General features: G+C 37.2%; 1 protein-coding gene and 1 non-coding gene across 2 annotated transcripts in view; both read left to right on the top strand.

Annotated features, from left to right (window-relative positions):
* Positions 1-2,953: 2,953 nt before the first annotated feature.
* Positions 2,954-18,777, top strand: part of LOC134743757 (acid sphingomyelinase-like phosphodiesterase 3b) — an 83,075-nt gene continuing 67,251 nt past the window's right edge. The window contains exon 1 of the mRNA XM_063677401.1: positions 2,954-3,381. The gene's annotated coding sequence lies outside the window, so the exon portion shown is untranslated. The remainder of the gene's footprint in view (positions 3,382-18,777) is intronic.
* On the top strand, positions 8,484-8,555 carry Trnat-ggu (transfer RNA threonine (anticodon GGU)). The gene has a single exon. It is a non-coding gene; the product is annotated as a tRNA-Thr (tRNA).

The following is an 18,777-nucleotide window of genomic DNA, read 5'->3' as shown; positions in this document are numbered from 1 at the left end:
GACCCTACGGCGGTCTTGCCCTTATGTGGAGAAAGTCTAAGTTCCCCAATGTGACCGTCATTGAGACTTCAAGTGACAGAATAGGCGCTATACGTGTAAATATAGGTTTGCGTTCGTTTTTAGTATTAAATGTATACATGCCTACTGACGTACAGCACCCTGTCGATAACCTACCCGAATATACAGAGTGCTTGGCTCGGGTAAGTGCCTTAATTGAAGAAAGTGAAGTGCAAGCAGTATATGTGTTAGGGGACTTTAACGCGCACCCGCAAGCTAGATTTGGCAGTGAGTTACTAAGTTTTTGTGAAGAACAAGATTGGTTTTGCGCGGACATTAAAAAACTAGGTGCGGAGTCAGACACTTTCACGTACATCAGCGAAGCGCATGGTTCCTGTAGATGGCTAGATCATTGTGTGACGACGAAAGCTGCTTGGGACACAGTTATGAGTGTGGACGTTATACAAGACGTTACCTCCTCTGATCATTTTCCATTGCGGGTTGTGTGCAATATTGCAGGTATAAGGGAGGAGTTGATGACTGTCAAGGAATCGTTGCGCAACCGAATAAAATGGGGTGAAAGAAATTCTAGTCAAACGAACCAGTATTATATAGAATGTAACTATAGATTATTAGAAATTAATGATTATTTTCCCTGTGGTATCTGTGATAATAGTAATGATCTTAATTGTATATCAAAGTGTGTAAGACGAAAAGAACACATACAGTTTATATGTAGCCTATATACTGGTATAGTAAAGACTTTGCAATCGTGTGCTAGCGTTACCTCCGATTCTCGTCTCGGTCAGTATGGTAAAAAGAAACAGATAATAGGTTGGAACTTTCATGTTAAAGAAAGTCACCAAACTTATAAATATAACTTTAATCGCTGGTTGGTAGCTGGCAGACCGACCACTGGGGAGACTTACGCAGATTTCGTTAACAGTAAAAAGAAATTCAAGGCTAAACTTAAATGGTGTCAAAATAACGCAGAAAGGATTAAAATTGACATCCTAGCAATGCATAGGAAAGAGAAGAATTTCGCGAACTTCTGGAAACAGACCAAGAAGTTCAGCTGCAAGCAAAGTTTACCAGTGAGTGTGGACGGTCTGCAAGACCCAACACAGATAGCCAATATGTTCGGTGAGAGGTTTAAGATCGTTCCTCAACCGGTGCCCGAGTGTATGCTGCAGAGCAAGCATCTAGAACCTGGATCTGGTATTAACCCGTTACTCCAATTTACGCCGGAGGATGTCAGTAAGGTGGTACAAACCATGAAACGAGGCAGATCACCGGGACATGATGATCTTGGTCTGGAGCATGTACTCGGAGCCGGTAAGGTATTGTATGAAAAACTTTGTTCTTTGTATAATATGTGTATTAGGTTTTCATACCTGCCACCTGACCTCATGAAAACTATTGTCGTGCCTATAGCTAAAAACCGGAAGGGAGATACGAGCTCTTCGGCAAATTATCGTCCTATTTCCCTGGGTACAGTCATTGGTAAGATCCTCGAACGACTCTTGCAACTTGAACTGCATAAACATATCAATATTGACGACGCGCAGTTTGGCTTTCGTGCCGGTTTGTCAACAGATTCCGCTATCTTAAGCTTAAAACACACTGTTAACTATTACACCAGCCGTGGAACTTCGGTTTATGCGTGCTTCCTCGACCTAAGCCGTGCTTTTGACTTAGTCAATTATAAAATTCTCTGGGACAAATTGTACGGCGTAGGCACTGCGAGAGAGGTAGTGGAGCTGTTGAAGTGCTGGTACGGAGGCCAAACAAATCGTGTGAAGTGGGGCGACACGACTTCTAACAGTTACAGGTTAGAATGCGGTGTACGCCAAGGTGGGCTTACGTCTCCGGATCTCTTCAACGTTTATGTCAACGACCTAATAGTGAAATTGAGGGGCGCGCGTACTGGATGTCATCTTGGTGGTACGTGCGTCAACAGCCTCAGCTACGCTGACGACATGGTGCTGCTCAGTCCCTCAATTAAAGGCTTAAAAAAATTGCTTTTAATCTGTGAGGATTATGTAAATTGTCACGGATTAAAGTACAATGTGTCTAAAACTGAAATGCTAGTTTTCAGGGCGGGAAGGGGTCCGGATTACGTGCAGGAGGTCAGATTGAATGGAGATGCGGTAAGAGTTGTAAAACAATTCAAATATCTAGGGCACATCCTAACCGAGGATCTCAAGGACGATAAGGACATGGAGAGGGAGCGAAGGGCCTTATCGGTCCGCTGTAACATGCTGGCGCGCAAATTTGGCAAGTGTGGCAACGACGTTAAAATAACTTTATTCAATGCATATTGCCAATGTTTTTACACTTGTCAACTTTGGACAGCTTTTCGACGAAAGTCGTACAGCAGCATGAGGGTGCAATACAATAATGCATTTCGCGCCCTCATGAGGCTGCCACGCTGCTGCAGCGCGTCCGGCATGTTTGCCGATGCGCGTGTGCCGGACTTCTACGCGGTGATGAGGGCACGTGTGGCTTCCTTTTGGGAGAGGCTGGGGCGCTCACAGAATGAAATTTTAAAAACCATTTTTAGGGATCCGGATAGCCTATTTTTCCGATATTGGCTGTCTGTACACCGAGATGAGAATCGGAAATAACGTCGTATGATGTACTTGTGACATATTTGCAATTTATTTATTGTAAGCTTAGTTAAGTAGTATTTAGTGTTAAAGAGTGTGTAATATTGTAGTTGTCTTTAAATTTTTCATGGGTGATCCTTGCCTGTTATTAAACGTTTTATTATTTATTTATTTATTATGTACGAGTAAGTATCCGATCAGGGATAGTGTAAACAACATTGGATGGTTGTCAAGACTCTTCGATTTCTACTTGTAGCTAAATCAAGATAAATAATACATTTACATAAGTTCGTCTCCATTCCCACAAAAGCAAAAACATACCGAGTTTAAGTAATCTTACAGTTCAATTTCAATGAAACTTGTCTACGTGTTACGAGTTGGCGAAAGATACTGCTTAGGTACTGTTTTACATGTACATATATCCTAAGACAGTTGCACCAGTCTTATTTATTCCCCGCCAGTGAAGTGAAGGATGATTTTCTTCAGATTTACGAGTGCTTTCACCCATCGCCGGTCCTGCAAATACTTGAGTTGCAACACCAAATACATAATAACGCTGCACCCGATCTTCAACGGAAACTGCCGAACGGTTTTTAAACTTGGAACATTAGCTGAAGTCGGGCTCAGTTTGCCGCGATCTGTCGAGGAGGACGCACGTCGCTCGCCCTCGCACCTTCGCTTTCGCGATATTTACGTTAAGTGACAGTGATATTTTTAAGTGTTACTTGACGTGATGACACATTAGTGACTTAAATACACTGTAGGACGTTGTAAGGTCAGTATAAAATATATTCGGTTTTTGAATATCTATATTGAATTGGCAACCCTTTGTCTGATTCAATAAATCAACGTTTTGTTTATTTAACTTTTTGCATTCGGCTCAGATTAATTTGGGGCCCTTGTTTACATTATTTTACCCTGGTTTTGCTAACACCTGTTCGCAGGGATATTTTACCTCGTAGCCGTCCCAGAGTTTTTTCTGTATAATTAGATGAATCTGATTTAGGGGCATCGTTAGTACGACTAAGCTCGGACGCTTCGAACCTAAAAGTTTTGATTGGTCAAACGGCTGATCTGATTTTAGAGGGATTGGAAAATTGGCTTTATTAATCCTATTAATCGGTTCGGACGACTAAACGTAAACGTTTTCCGGTAGTGTTTTCTAAAAAAGAGAAATAGAACCAACAAAGTACTAAAGTGATTTGCTACGCTTAGACTGCTTTTACTTTCATGCACCCGCGCTACGAGCTACGGCGTAGCAGCCTAGCCTCGTACGTAGCACGTAGAAACGTAGCACGCTTGCAGTTTTTATGACTGATTGAGCACTTTGATTTCATAATTATCAGTTTAGATTTTCCATACATACTCGTACGCTTGAATTGTCAGTTTTTGTGTAAGTTGTCCTTGGTAAAGCTTGTCCCGGAAAAAAAATCGTTTGTATTCACAACGATTGCACATCAGGCTTAAGGAAACTGTTATGTGTAAAAAAATACCTGTTTTATTATTCTTTATAAAAATAAATCTCTTTCGTCTACATTTTTGAAGATATCGCCATCACAGAAAACACTACATGAAAAAATATTGTACAAACACATACAAAATCGAGGCATTGCCACGAAAAACTAGCAGTGAAGTTAATCTAGTCAGTAAGACCTGTTCAAATGGTGTTAAAACAATTCTAAGAAACTGATGGTGGACGATGGCGGACTGGAAATGGTCATAAGCGCCCGGGTTTTCTAATAAGAATATAGAGATGAAAATTATAGCTGCGTTGCAAAAAACGCCTATTACCCTGTCTGTCTCTACCAGTCAAACATCGGGCCTAACAGACATGTATTAATGGTGCCAGGAGAATAGTAAAAAGGTATTTATTAGAAATTCATAAACAACTGAAAATTTAATCAACTACATATTGTAGAATACACAAATAAAAATACTAAAATTATACCATTTCCACACTTTCTTTTAGCAAATGTCATGCTGACTCCGACTCTAAGCTTATTCTACTATACAGATGTAGTGCATAATTATTTTTCATCATATTTTCACGAAAACGTGCTAACGTGTCTTGCTATTTCAGTCAGTCTCGGTACAAAAAGTATTCACATTGATTGAACTAGCATGACATATACGAACGTTACCGAGAAAATACGATCCCAACAAAAACATAAATGTAAAATGAGAGCCAAGTTCAATATTAAGAATATGGTGTCGTTGCTGACTCGCCGACAAAAGAATTGAGATCTATATGGGTGCCAAGTTCTGTGCTGTGTAGAAAATCATGAAATTATAAAGGATTTGACTTGGCTAGTTTTTACCAACAAACCAAGTTTTAGAAAAGTAATATAGACAAATATAATAGCCTAACAAATTAATCTAATAATTATCGATATATGTTTTTTTTTTCATCGAATTATGAATAATTTTCAGTTTTCCGATTTTTTTCTCTATACATATACCTAATAGTCTAATGCCAAATTTCAAGTTTCTAGGCCATCTGGAAGTGGGTTAGGTTTTTGATAGGTTTTTAAACTATAAGTCAAGTCAGTCACAAAAATGCCGGTTTTTAAACGATAATTTATCAATAACTGTTTGAGCTACTTTTATTAATTGTTAGACAAGCTCAGGGGTTTGAGTAAATGTGCCAATTTTCATGTGTGTAGGTTAAATAGTTTTGAAGGGGTCAAAAGTAGCTCGAAATGGTTCGTGTGATAATAAACACGGTTGCTGCGTCCCCTTTTTCTTTGAACTTGGCTGGACACGCTGCCGATTGTCTAGATGGAAAACAATTGGGGCATTTTGAAAAGGGACCTTATTGTCGATGGCGCTTATGCCGTACAGCGTCGCGCGGCATTGTATTTATATCGGAGCATCGTTTATAATGGCGTAAGCGCCATCGACAATAAGGTCCCTTTTATTAAATAATTTCACGGTTTAGACTCACTTGTTTTAGTCACTCGCGCGACATGAAGGTCCATTTTTATAGAAAATACCACAATTATGCACTACATCTGTAAGTACATTGTGAAAAACTGCTCCTTTGACAATAACGGTGCTGTACAACAACAATGTGATGTTATATTTTAATAACAAAACTTCCGTGAGACTTCCGTTTTAATATAATTATGTATGTAATATGTGATGTAACTGACACATTGACATAATGTTATATCGCTTTAGAGGTTATTTGAGTTGGAGAATTTTGTGAGTTTCTGCATTATGTATATTATTAATATCTGGGAGCACGAGCTTTGTTCAGAAAACATATAAAAACTCAAAAAAGCGCGTTTTCCCCTTAGTTAAGACCTAGCTAGATCGATTTTTCGTCTCCGAAAACCCCCATATAGCAAATTTCATCGAAATCGTTAGGGATATACAAGAATTGCTCATGTAAAGGTATAATACACGTAGCTCCGCTTTTATTTAATACATTATAACGTTACTCGTAGAGGCTAGTTTTAAAATTATTACGCAAAGTGATTTGATACAAACTACACAATACCCGCGTGCACCGATTTATTAAAATTACAGGTTATTTAAATACGCGTATTATTAAAAGTTGTAAGGTTCATGTTTGCGTGACCGAGAAAGTAAACACGACTTGGTATTGCCCTAATGGTAGTCGGGGCCGTTATAATTTGCGTCTGCGATTAAAATGATTAATCGCACGATTGTCTTTGTTTGTCGGATATTCAATTGTTTATTTATGTAGATCAATATGTATCGCTTTTTGAAGTTCTCAATTGCCAAGCTATTAGGTGGACATTAAATAAATAAAGTATAATGAATTAATAATATGTAGCAGTCAAGCCGGTACAAGCAATGAATTATCCATACAATATTATTAACTAGTGATTATAAGTGATTATACTAGTAGCTCTGTGAGCTGTAGAAATCGCGCACTGCCATGGCTCCGTTAAAAAAAGAAAAAACTTTGTCGACAAAAAAAGTATAAATTATCTATCCTGCTTACAAAATTTCACGAAAATCGGTTGAGAAATGCAATCTGTAGAAAACAGCCGGATGGGAGCATTATTGCTCAAGCTGAAATGGAGTCACATCGCTCACGCTTCGCGCTCGCCCAGAAGAAACTAATCTTCGTGTCTATCTAATATCTCATTGTCCTTACCACGATTTGATTCCAGGTCTAAACTACAACAAATACATCAGACATCTTAACAATTCTTACATAGATCAACCTAACCCCAAACTAAGTAAAGCTAGTACTATGGCTGCTAGGCGACGATATACATACTTAATATAGACATAGAGTAACTTATACTAGAGCGGTACTGTCATAGTAAATTTTGTAACCCCAGTAAATTCACTGCCATCTGTCGACACACTTTAAAACTAAAAATGAAGATTTATAAAAATACGATAGAATGTATTTAAATATGGATAAATGATTTTTTTTATTTGCATTAATTATTTTTATGATTTTGACCCATGTTCTTTCACTAATATGCGTTAAAATTGTTAAATAACAAACGAAACCGTCAACGCCATACGACAGTAGGCCAAAGCTAGTAGCGCCCTCTGAACGAGAATCAAATTTTCTTGATTTTCGAGGCACGTTTTTTCCTTAGACTGTATCCATCTATTACGGAGTTATATCTATCTTTGATATAGATAAGTACCTACATACTTATATATAATTAATATCATTACCGGGTCTAACGTAATTAAATTTCATTATTTTACCTTATTTCCGACGTTTAATAACGAAGTTTAGTTTATTTTAGATCCTGTAATGACATTAATTATGTGTACAAAACGCGAGAGTTTAAAGTGTTACATACATACTTATATATTTACATAGGAAACACCCATGACTCGGGAACAAATATTTGTGTTATTCTTCTTCTTCCTCGCGTTATCCCGGCATTTGTGCCACGGCTCATGGGAGCCTGGGGTCCGTTTTGACAACTAATCCCAAGAATTGACGTAGGCACTAGTTTTTACGAAAGCGACTGCCATCTGACCTTCCAACCCAGAGAGGAAACTAGGCCTTATTGGGATTAGTCCGGTTTCCTCACGATGTTTTCCTTTACCGAAAAGCAACTGGTAAATATCAAATGATATTTCGTACATAAGTTTCGAAAAACTCATTTGTACGAGCCGGGGTTTGAAACCGCGACCTGCGATTGAAATTTCTTTACAAATTATCCAAAAATTAAAACAATAATAATACGCTTAAAAGTACGTTAATACTGTAAATATTTATACAAACGTGGTTTAGAAAATGGTTTATTTTCATAGCTTTATATTTTTAACTTTCAAGTAAGATAATTTTCGAATGCTTATGAGTAAGGATGGTTAAAGAAACGATCTCTTGATTAATATCGTATTAAGAAACGATCTCTTGATTAATATCGCATTAGAAAACGATCTCTTGATTAATATCGTATTAAGAAACGATCTCTTGATTAATTTCGTATTAAGTAGAAACGTTTGCAAACGATACCACAATGCTTAGAAATACACAAAAAGTGGAAAACTCACCCGACCCAAAAACCCGAGAGGGTTCTCGGGTCAGACTCGAACTCGAGACTGGGATATCAGCCCATCGCTCTGCAAACTGAGCTACCGATACTCGAAGACAGCGAATATCGCCACCATATCCTTCATATGCGCCTTACGTAGGCGAACAACACGCGAACGCGAAGCGAAGCGATGCGACGCGGGGTGAATCAATCCCTTGATACCCATAGAAGTGTCCTACGTGGACGATCTCCTTGCGAACGCGAACGCCGTGGGCCCGCCGCGCCGCTTCGCTTCGCGTTCGCGAGTTGTTCGCTTACGTAAGACGCAGCGTTAGGGAGGTGCCTAGCGACATGATAGGATATGGTGGAGCTATTCGCTGTCTTCGGGTTAGTCTCGGAAGCTTAGTTGGTAGAGCAATGGGCTGGTATCTCAGAGTCGCGAGTTCGAGACTCGCCTGAGACGGTGAGTTTTTCCACTTTTCCTTTACTTCTAAGCATGTATTACATTTACTATTTCGGTTTCTCGGAATCCTTTCCGCCGGTGTAGCTTTATTTGACGTTCTTAAGCGCATTGTAACATGCCTAGTTGAATAATAAACTATCTTTATCTTATTTTAAGCTATTTTAGTAATTTTCTAGCTATTTTAATTTCTAGAGAGGTTGTTTCTACAAGGCATTTCCTAATTTGTAAAAACACGTTAGCCGCGTAAGCTGAAGACGCGGGTTCGATTCCCGCCTCGGCCACCCGTCGATTTGGTCACTTTTTGTGTTAGTGTATGATATATTATCTATTTCAGTTTACGATTTTAATTTGATACAAATAAAGACTAAGGTAAATAAAATTAAGGTTTCGCTGCAACCTACCTATACTTTATAATTGAATATAACTTCAACAATGTGAAATTCACACATTCTAATTAAAGATTTCCCTTGACTGTTTAAGTGGTTGCAAATGAACAAGCAAAACTTTTTTCTATAACAGGCGAAACATCATAAATATTAACCGTATACCTTCTAATTCATGTATTATTACCGAAACTCCCATAACCGATTCAATAACCAACTATTATCATTAAGAAAAAGTTTTACCTATTATTATAAGAAATATCGATAAATACCGGTTACACTCAACTGTGCCCAAAAGTTCTAATGGAAACCCAGGATAAGCGTGAAACAAGTAGGTGTTAGAGGGAAAGTTTCCTACATTGTTTAATACACGCAGTTACGCAAACTTTTTCGGTAATACTGGCCCCATATTCTTTACTACCTTTTGCCCACGACTTCGTCTGCGTAGAATGATGATGATGATTACTTACTGCTGTGGCGCAACGACCTGAAGTGGATCTTGGCCTCCGACGCCAATGACCGCCATGCTACTCAGTCCAAAGCCGCTTATGATGATTGATAAAAACTATTATATATTCTTTCCCGGGCCACAAACTATCTCCATACCTTATTTCATCTAAATCGGTTCAGCGGATTAAGCCTGAAGAGGTAACTGACAGGCAGACAGAGTTACTTTCGTATTTATAATATACTAGCTTTTACCTGCGACTTCATCTGCATGGTATGATGCTGATGATTGATACATATAAGTAATATCCCATGTCCTTCCCCGAGCCTAAAACTGTCTCCATACCAAATTTTATCTAAATCACTTTCAGCGGTTTAAACATGAAGAGGTAACAGACAGAGTTACTATCGTATTTTTATTATTAGTAGTTGATTAGTAGGGATGGGGATTTTTCATTATTGGTTGATAAATGTCATCATTATTGATATTAAAGTTACAAAGATGAAATAAGTCACAGTAACCTTACATCATAAATTATTTTCTGGTACCATACCATAGATCGTACGATAGATGCTAGGACAAAATATCAGTCAAACGGAAAATATTCGGTCAAAGATGGCAGCTGAACCGTGAAACCTTACCCTCATCGTGTCCTTTTTTGTTTGATCTTTAGGGAGAGTGCAAATGTCGTTGCGTTTCTCGAGATTAAGGACTAGTTTATTTTATAGTTACGTTCCAGAAGCTTGTTTAGCGTTACCTAATTAAACTTTTTTATTGTATTTTGGACAATTCTTTATATGAAATGTATCGTCATATATTTATCGTTATAGGTTTTGGTCTGTTTAAAGTTTAGTGTCTTCTTTTCAGGCACAGGACGTTTCACACACGAGGGATTTTATTTAATATTATTTGATATAAATCTATGTCCAGAGGTTTCAATCATATGGACCTTGCATTCGCATCATAAAACGCAGTTGCAGCAGAACAGAAAGTTACTGCTAGCTAACTAGCTAGTTACTGATAATACCCAAAAACTTGTTGCAGGAAATGCGGAAGTCTCAGACTCTTATGTATCATATTACTAATTTTTAAAGTGAAACTTTTATTCTATCTCGTCAAAGTTTTTGGTCAGTCTTTAGCATGTCGCATTACAGAATTACAGCATTAGTAAAATTCTACTTTATGTCTAGTATTTAGAGTTAAAATAAGCTTCATTGTCGGACTAAGGTTACAATACTTAATTCACGAAGGCTTTTATTTGCTTGTAATTTCATACAAAATTTTAAGAGCAGTAGACCTTAAAGTACGGTAGTTTAATACGTCAAACTCTATCTATCTGTCAAATTCTACGTTGAACGTCAAATAGTCATAACGTAATACATACGTAATAGGAAGTTTACTGTCTCATACGACTTTTTGTTTTCGAACGTCACGGACGTCACGATTCCGTCAAACAATTCAATTCCCAACGGTTGGCTGACGCAAGCGTGTAGACATCTCGAAAACCCCAGTGTAACGAGACCGGGAGATCCTTAACAACCTATGCGTAATCCGAAAGCTTACTTGTACCGGTTTCTTTAGCCTTTGACTCGCGTATGATAAGTAAGCGATATTAATGTTTAATGACATCGCCATTCTGTGCTGAGTAGCTGAATAACATTGGCATTGGGCGAGCTTTTGAGTCGCTTAACTTCAGATTATGCGATTTTGGTATTAAGAAAAGGTAGGTAGATATTTGCTGAGAGGGTCGAATGGATTTACCCGAGTTTGAAGTTAAGCGACGTATTTTGTAAGATAATTAAAGAGGATATGTATTAAGTTAAGATTTAAAACGCGATTTTAATACAATATTCCGAAAATCTTCAGTTAAATGCCTACAATCCGAAAAAAAGTTTCGCTTGCATCGTGGTTTCATAAAACCACACAACCACACGCCCTACTTTTTTTGTTTAAGCATTTTTTCCGCGACCAATTAGTAATTATTGCAATGTAAAATATTATAACGAGTTTTAAAACCTGAATTATATGGGCATTATCCTCAATTGGAATACCTATTACCGTTGTGGCGAACGAACATTTTGGTCGGAATTTTGTCGAAATTGAATCATGCGGTCGCGGCTCGCTTCAATGATCTGGAATAAAAATACGATACCGATAATGACAATTTTTCGGTTAACGTTCTGAGCGATAAATTAAATCTTTAATAAATTAATTGATTTTTTACACGGTTTACCAAAATAATATAATGCTTTTTGCTACACTATAATCCACTCACAAATTACTTTAAAATTGAAATATAATTATTTTATGTTATTTTTTAATTACTTCTCACGTAGGATACTTAGGTATGATATTGGGAACCGGGCTGGCAATACCTATTGTACGAATAAATGAGTATCTCATCTCTGAGCAAAAGAAAGTTGTGCATGTTGTGGACATTTTTAAGTGTAAAATATTATAAACCCAGTAGCCTAATATTTTTAAAATATTTTTAAATTTATTTAAATATTTCAACACATGAGTAAAAGCAGTCTTAATTTTAAATAAACTGAAAAAAGGCTTCACTGGTAAATTTGCTACGTGATTTTAAGGAAACATCGTTCTATCTGCGAAGATCTTTCAAGTGCTAAAACAATAAAATTCTATCCATAGGTACACATGCATATAAGAACGGATCTCGTCCCAAGGATTTCTCGTCTGATGAATTATTTTGTTTATTAAAATAGTTAAGCACGTTATTTTCATATAAACAAAAAAAAATACTACAACACAGAATTTTAAATGCCAAAATAGTTATTTTTTGGGGAGTAAATGCGTAAATATCCTGCCCGACTAATTGGGAAACTCCTACGAAATTGTAAAGTCCGCAAAAATAGGATAGTTTAAAAGAGAATATTTACGTAGAACGCCTGCCGTCTAGCTTTTTTTGTGTAGTAAAATTTATATTCGAAATTAAACTATCGTGACAGATCAAAATATAGATCAGTACGGTTTTACTCACTCCGATGATGATGGTTTCGATGAATCCGAAACATGTCGCCAAAAGCGACTAAAAATAACAGTGAGTTAAACCGTACTGCTCTAAATATTTTGGAATATTTATATTGTAAGTACCTATTATGTAACATGCCAGTGTGTGTGTTTGTATGAATCAACAATAAACAAAAGCAAGCCTAAGCCCTTAGCCTTAGCCCTAGCAGTAAATTATAAAAACAATCTCTACTATCTCCATAAACCTAAAGATGCATTAAAATGACTGACAGCTTGGCATTAAAAAAGCCTGCTTCCATTAAAAGTTTAAAAATGTCGTCGGACGATCGCTTTATTAAATTACGCGTCATTACGCGGGCGGGGCGCCCTGATCGGCAAACTTTGATGTTTTCCTAATGCACCCGCATTTGTCAGCTCACGAAAATCGGAGAATCCAGAGATTACTGTTTCGTGAAATTTAGAATAGAGGTTAGTTCTATATTAAACTATCTATAACAGTAGCACTTCACCATACAACGCTTTTCTAAATTAGATACTTATGTTTTATTAGCGCGTGATGAGTATTGCGTACTTACCTACATAATATTAATTTTCTCAAACATGCAATGAAATATTGATATTATGTTCTTCATATTAAGCCCGTCACAGACGGAGCGATAATATATCGGCAGATACCGCAAGATACGGCATCTTACGATATCTTTTACGTACTATTTGACAGAGTCCACACACGAAGCTGTAATTTATATTTTGGTATCTTACGATATTTTATCGCAAGTCATCTTAAGATAGTTAAAGATACCTTAAGATGTTATAGCTCGGCATATTCAGATATATTTTGGTAGGTATATTTCGTCTCTCTCACAATGTAGGTGCTAGACAGAGAGCGATATATATTTTGGTATCGTTGGCGTGTGTAGTGGTTAGCCGTACTCTAAGGTATCTGTCGGTATCTTACGGTATCTGCCGATATATTATCGGTCCGTCTGTGACGAGCTTTAGGCTGGGAAGAATCACGTCTAGGGCGCGGCTAGCCGAGCGGTATTTAATGAATTTTCATACAAATCAATCGGCCTAGGCCGAAAAGTGGCTCTTTTTTAATTTCCATTTGACATATATAATTTGTGACACAGCATCATGGCATACAGCCATAAAAAAAAACTATAAGCAATATTTTTAATTCGTTACGACATTTTGCCATTACGCTTTTTTCTTTTAATATTATGAAATAGGGGTATTAGAGAGGAACGAAAATTGGATTACTTTTGCGCTACGATGCACAGCTTAGGAGGTACATCCCAAAAAAGATTTTTTTTTTCAACGTTATTCAGTCAGGTAGAAATCTTTATAGGGCTGTATCAAAATCAAATGTAAAATAATCAAATTTTCGTTCTCCTTTAGTACCCCTATTTAATAATAAAAATCACAAAAAAGAGAAAAAAAAAACCTATTACATTACATTAGGACATGAAACAATCATCATCATCACTGTTGTTTTATTATTATTTCGTGGCATGTTTAAGAAAAGCGCTATACATACCTCGGCGTAAAAAGGGGTTGTCGGCCTCATAACTATCCGTCTATGTGTATTCGGCCGGCAACCCCTTACTTCCCGGCCTCTGTAGTAATGTACTATTTCACTCGCAAGGGTATAAGGAAAGGTGTAATAATAATTAACGATGAGCTTGGGCATAGACAATATAATACCTCCTTATAAGTAATTATGTACTCGTAAGTAGCTATATATGGAAATAACTTCTGTTAGAAATTAGTTATGGTACCTATTTCTACGAGTGAAATAAGGTTAGGTATTGTTTCCGTATATATTATGTTACGACTTACGAGTATATCACCAAAGATATATAACTCCGTAATAGATGGATACAGTCTAAGGAAAAAACGTGCCTCAAAAATCACGAAAATTTGATTCTCGATCAGATGGCGCCACTAGTTTCGGCCTACTCTCGTATAGAGGGCGTTGACGGTTTCGTTTGTTATTCAACAATTTTGACGCATATGAGTGAAAGAACATGGGTCAAAATCATATAAAATAATTAATGTAAATGAAAAAATCATTTATCCATATTTAAATACATTTTAACGTATTTTTATAAATCTTAATTTTTAGTTTTAAAGCATGTCGATAGATGGCAGTGAATTTACAGTGGTTACAAAATTTACTATGACAGTACCGCTCTATCTTATTATATCCTCATTGATATCAGTAATAATTAAAGCATCATAACCATCCGAAGCTATGCCGCCAAGTCCAACTCGTATTTGTAGATTTTTAGGGTTCCGCACCCAAAGGGTAAAAACGGGACCCTATTACTAAGACTCCGTTGTCCGTCTGTCTGTCTGTCCGTCTGTTTGTCTGTCTGTCACCAGGCTGTCATGAACCGTGATAGCTAGACAGATGAATTTTTCACAGATGATGTATAGAAATACATTTCTGTTTCCGCTATCAGAAAAAGTACTAAAAACAGAATAAAATAAATATTTAGGTGGTCCCATACAAAAAACGTGATTTTTTGCAGTTTTTTTGCGTAACGGTACGGAAACCTTCGTGCGCGAGTCCGACTCGCACTTGGCTGTTTTTTACACTAAAGTTCTAATTGAGTCCGAGATGCAGCATTCATAATAAAGTTTGGCATTCAGCCAAAGAAACAAAAACAAGAAAAAACCTAGCAGCTGAACCATTAGACTGAAAAATAAATATGGACGACTTAATTGCGAACTATATTCCATCAGTTTTTAGTGCAAAAGTTTGGAAGCATTGTTGATATTATCTACGTGTTGGCTAACGAGCCAACACGCAGATAATGATAATGATCTGGTGGCTGAGTACATATATTACAAGGTTTGTGAGTAAGTGATTTATATTTACACTCGTACTTTTGGAGTAATGAGAGCAATGAGTGAAGGTTACAAAATAAAAAAGTCATTTAATATCTGACTTTGTGCGGACATCATGATTGATTCATAGTTGCAAAATACCTCGGATAGGTGGTAAAAGAGTGTGTACATGCACCGTGCTTATGTTTTTCACTACGAAAATACACGTTGGTATAACACGATACCTTCAAAATACACGCGGCAATAAATTTGAGCTATAAGATTTTTAACAGGTTCGCACAGCTTTTATATAAATTACTAGCTATTGCCCGCGAATTCGTCTGCGTGTACTTAGTAACCGCAGCTAGAGTGAGAATGTATAATGTATGTATATATGTAGATATTTATGTAAGTATATCATATAAAGTATATGTTTAAGTTTATGAATTCATAGTATATTAATTAGTTTTTACTTTGTAAATACTTATTTTGTAAATAATTATTTTGTAAATAGTAGGTAGCGATTATCGTTTTAATTTTTCGAGTATTAATCCTGCACCTAACAACCATCTCTTTTTAGCCCAGTGGTTGACTGGTAGAGAATGCCTTATGGCATTAAGTCCGCCATTTCTACTTATAATTTTATGTGCAATAAAGTTTAAATAAAAAAAATAGCGCCTGGATAAGGTGATAATTCAATAATAATAAAATAATAATAACATAATAATACGGGACAATTTAGGCATATGCTTAATTGCTTTTATGTACACAAATTATCAGGTACTTCATTAATTATTTCAATTCCATCCCGCTTTTGACCCTCTTAAGGGATCATTATCGGGATAAAAACTATCCTATGTCCTTCTCCGGGACTCAAACTATCTCTATGCCAAATTTCTAAATCGGTATAGCGGTTTAATCGTGAAGAGGTAACACACAGACAGACAGACAGACTTTTGCATTTATAATATTAATATATAAGTATGCATTATTCTGGTGTGTAGTCCGCATCAAAACTAGCGAATCAGACTCGCCACAAGTATACCTACCATTGCTTAATAGCTTAACAAACAAGTAACTGTCAAATTTTTTTTTTGTGACATACTTTTATTGCTGACTGTACTTCTTCTCATTTGAATGTCTATCGAGTACTTCTTGAGACCTTTCTAATGAGCCTAAACTTGATGTGTTTGTGTTTTTCCATCGAGAAGTTCCTTTGGCTACCTACCGACTGTATCATCAAAACACCTCCATGTTAGCATATTATTGTATTGTCACCGGAATTACGACAGTACTCCAAATTTCAACTGAATCAGATACCGGGAAGTGGTTCAAATTTTAGTTACATTTGAGGCACTATAGATATATAAAAAGGTATATACGCAGTGAAGCTAAATAAAAGTGTGTAAAAAGTGTGTAATAATAAAAATATACATAATTATGTGTCTATGTATAGAATAATTAGATTTTAATGAACACGTTATTTCATCCACTAATTTCGATGCTGAATGTACTTACTGTTCGTGCTGTTTTTGCTACTTATATAAGTACCCTTTTAATTAAAATATGAACTGTAGGATAGCAAAAACGTCCATAGAAAAGCATAGCAGTGGTAATCAGGTTCTCCTGTCGCTTCTCTACAGAAACTCCTATAACTATTAATTTATATGTAAACCGAACCAGGTAAGGCTTTAATTAAAAACCTGGGACCGTGCCGCCGAATCGCACGAGGCACAAGTTTTGGCCATTCCGATTAATTTCCAATGAAATTTCACTTCAACCTGCAATCGCTCGCTCGGCTCGGGTAATGAGGAAATTCTTCTTAGCAGGTGCTGTTTGTCTTTACTGTCGGATTAGTCAAATTATCGAACATTATTATGCCTGCGACGAAATCATGCTATTAGTGGTAAGGGTGTAAGTAGGTACAGTCGCGTACCTGGGAAGGCCAAAATTAAAATTATAAGTATTGTTTTTTATATACTGATTTAAACTCACGATTTTTACTCATTATTATTCACAGCGACGGCAAAAATATATATATTCGCGTAAAATAAGTTTTAAATTAACCTCCGACGTTTGAACTGTTCGAAGAGTCTTCAACGAGACCAGGGGGACAATGCCGTTCTTTTTATATGTTATCCAGTGACATATGTACGAGTATATATATATGCCATACGATCAATAATTAGGCACAGATTACTGCTAGTATTAAGCAACACTTGAATATGTGACTAAATAGCACAATGTTTCTAACATTGCATTAGTAAAAATTAAACCTTGAAAAATGTAATAAAACTATGAAAACGGATTATATCGCGTATATTGAATTTATAATACATCCCGACGTTTCGAACTCTTTACAGCGTTCGTGGTCAACGGGTGACTGAGGAAAAATTACAAAATGCAAAAATACCCACATACTAAAATAATGAACAATCATAGACTACAAACTTTAAGGCTGGTTGTACATGCAAAATCGGTTCATAAGGCTAGTTATACACTATAATTATTTTTCAAGTAAAGATATATATATATATACGCGATAAAAAACTATGCCGGCTCCAACCCTACACCACGGACCCGAGAAGATTTAATTCCCTCCTAAATTGTAGGAGGGTATCCCAATATGGGACCGGCAACAAACTCGGCGGGACACATCTTTTCAAAACATCAGAATGTCCAGCATCATCCAACACTACGGTCTCACAGTCTATGTCTCGCTTGCTCCTTTATCAGGTGGACTACAGGATCCCAAGCTGGTGGTAGAGAAAAGCCATCTTCCCTATTAAAGTTTGGATATTTCTTAATCTCAATGGCCTCGCGCAGCATTCTGGGTATGTAACGCTTCTCCTTGGCAAGAACCAGAGGCTTATCAAACTTGATTGAGTGATTGGCTTTATCCATGACATGCTCACAGACAGCAGACCTAGGTCGACGGTGCTTGACATCAGCTATGTGTTCCTTCACCCGAGTGGAAATGCTCCGTTTCGTCTGCCCGACATATGATAGGCCACACTCACAGTCCAGCCTGTACACTCCTGCAGTCTGTAGAGGGGTATTGCATTTTACAGGCCTCAGGAATTGTGACATCTTCTTCATTGGCTTGAAATATGTTTTTATAGAAGCACGCTTCAAGATGTGGCTGATCCTGTCCGTGACCCCCCTGACAAAAGGCAGAATGGCAGGCCTGCGCTCAACTGTGGGGATCTTAATGTGGGACCTCTGGTTGACCCGCGGTATCCTGAGCTCGTTTGCCTGGAGCGCGCGCCTGGCATGCTGGAGCTCCGCGGCCAGATGCTGGTCATCACATATCCTCTGGGCTCTCTGAAACAAAGATTTGCCTACTGTAACAAGTTGACTGGGATGGTGATGCGATTTGCCATTTAAGTACCTATCAGTATGAGTAGGTTTCCTATACACAGTGCGACCTAGGGTGTTATCAGGATTTCTTTTTACCAATACATCTAAGAAGGGGAGAGAACAGTCTTTTTCCAACTTTACCGTAATTAGTAGATAACATTTGTGCGACTGAATACTGTACACAATTTAATAAACAACACCTATG

This window comes from Cydia strobilella, chromosome 8 (assembly GCF_947568885.1).
Source record: "Cydia strobilella chromosome 8, ilCydStro3.1, whole genome shotgun sequence".
Lineage (NCBI taxonomy): Eukaryota > Metazoa > Arthropoda > Insecta > Lepidoptera > Tortricidae > Cydia > Cydia strobilella.
This window is presented reverse-complemented; position numbering and strand designations above follow the sequence as displayed.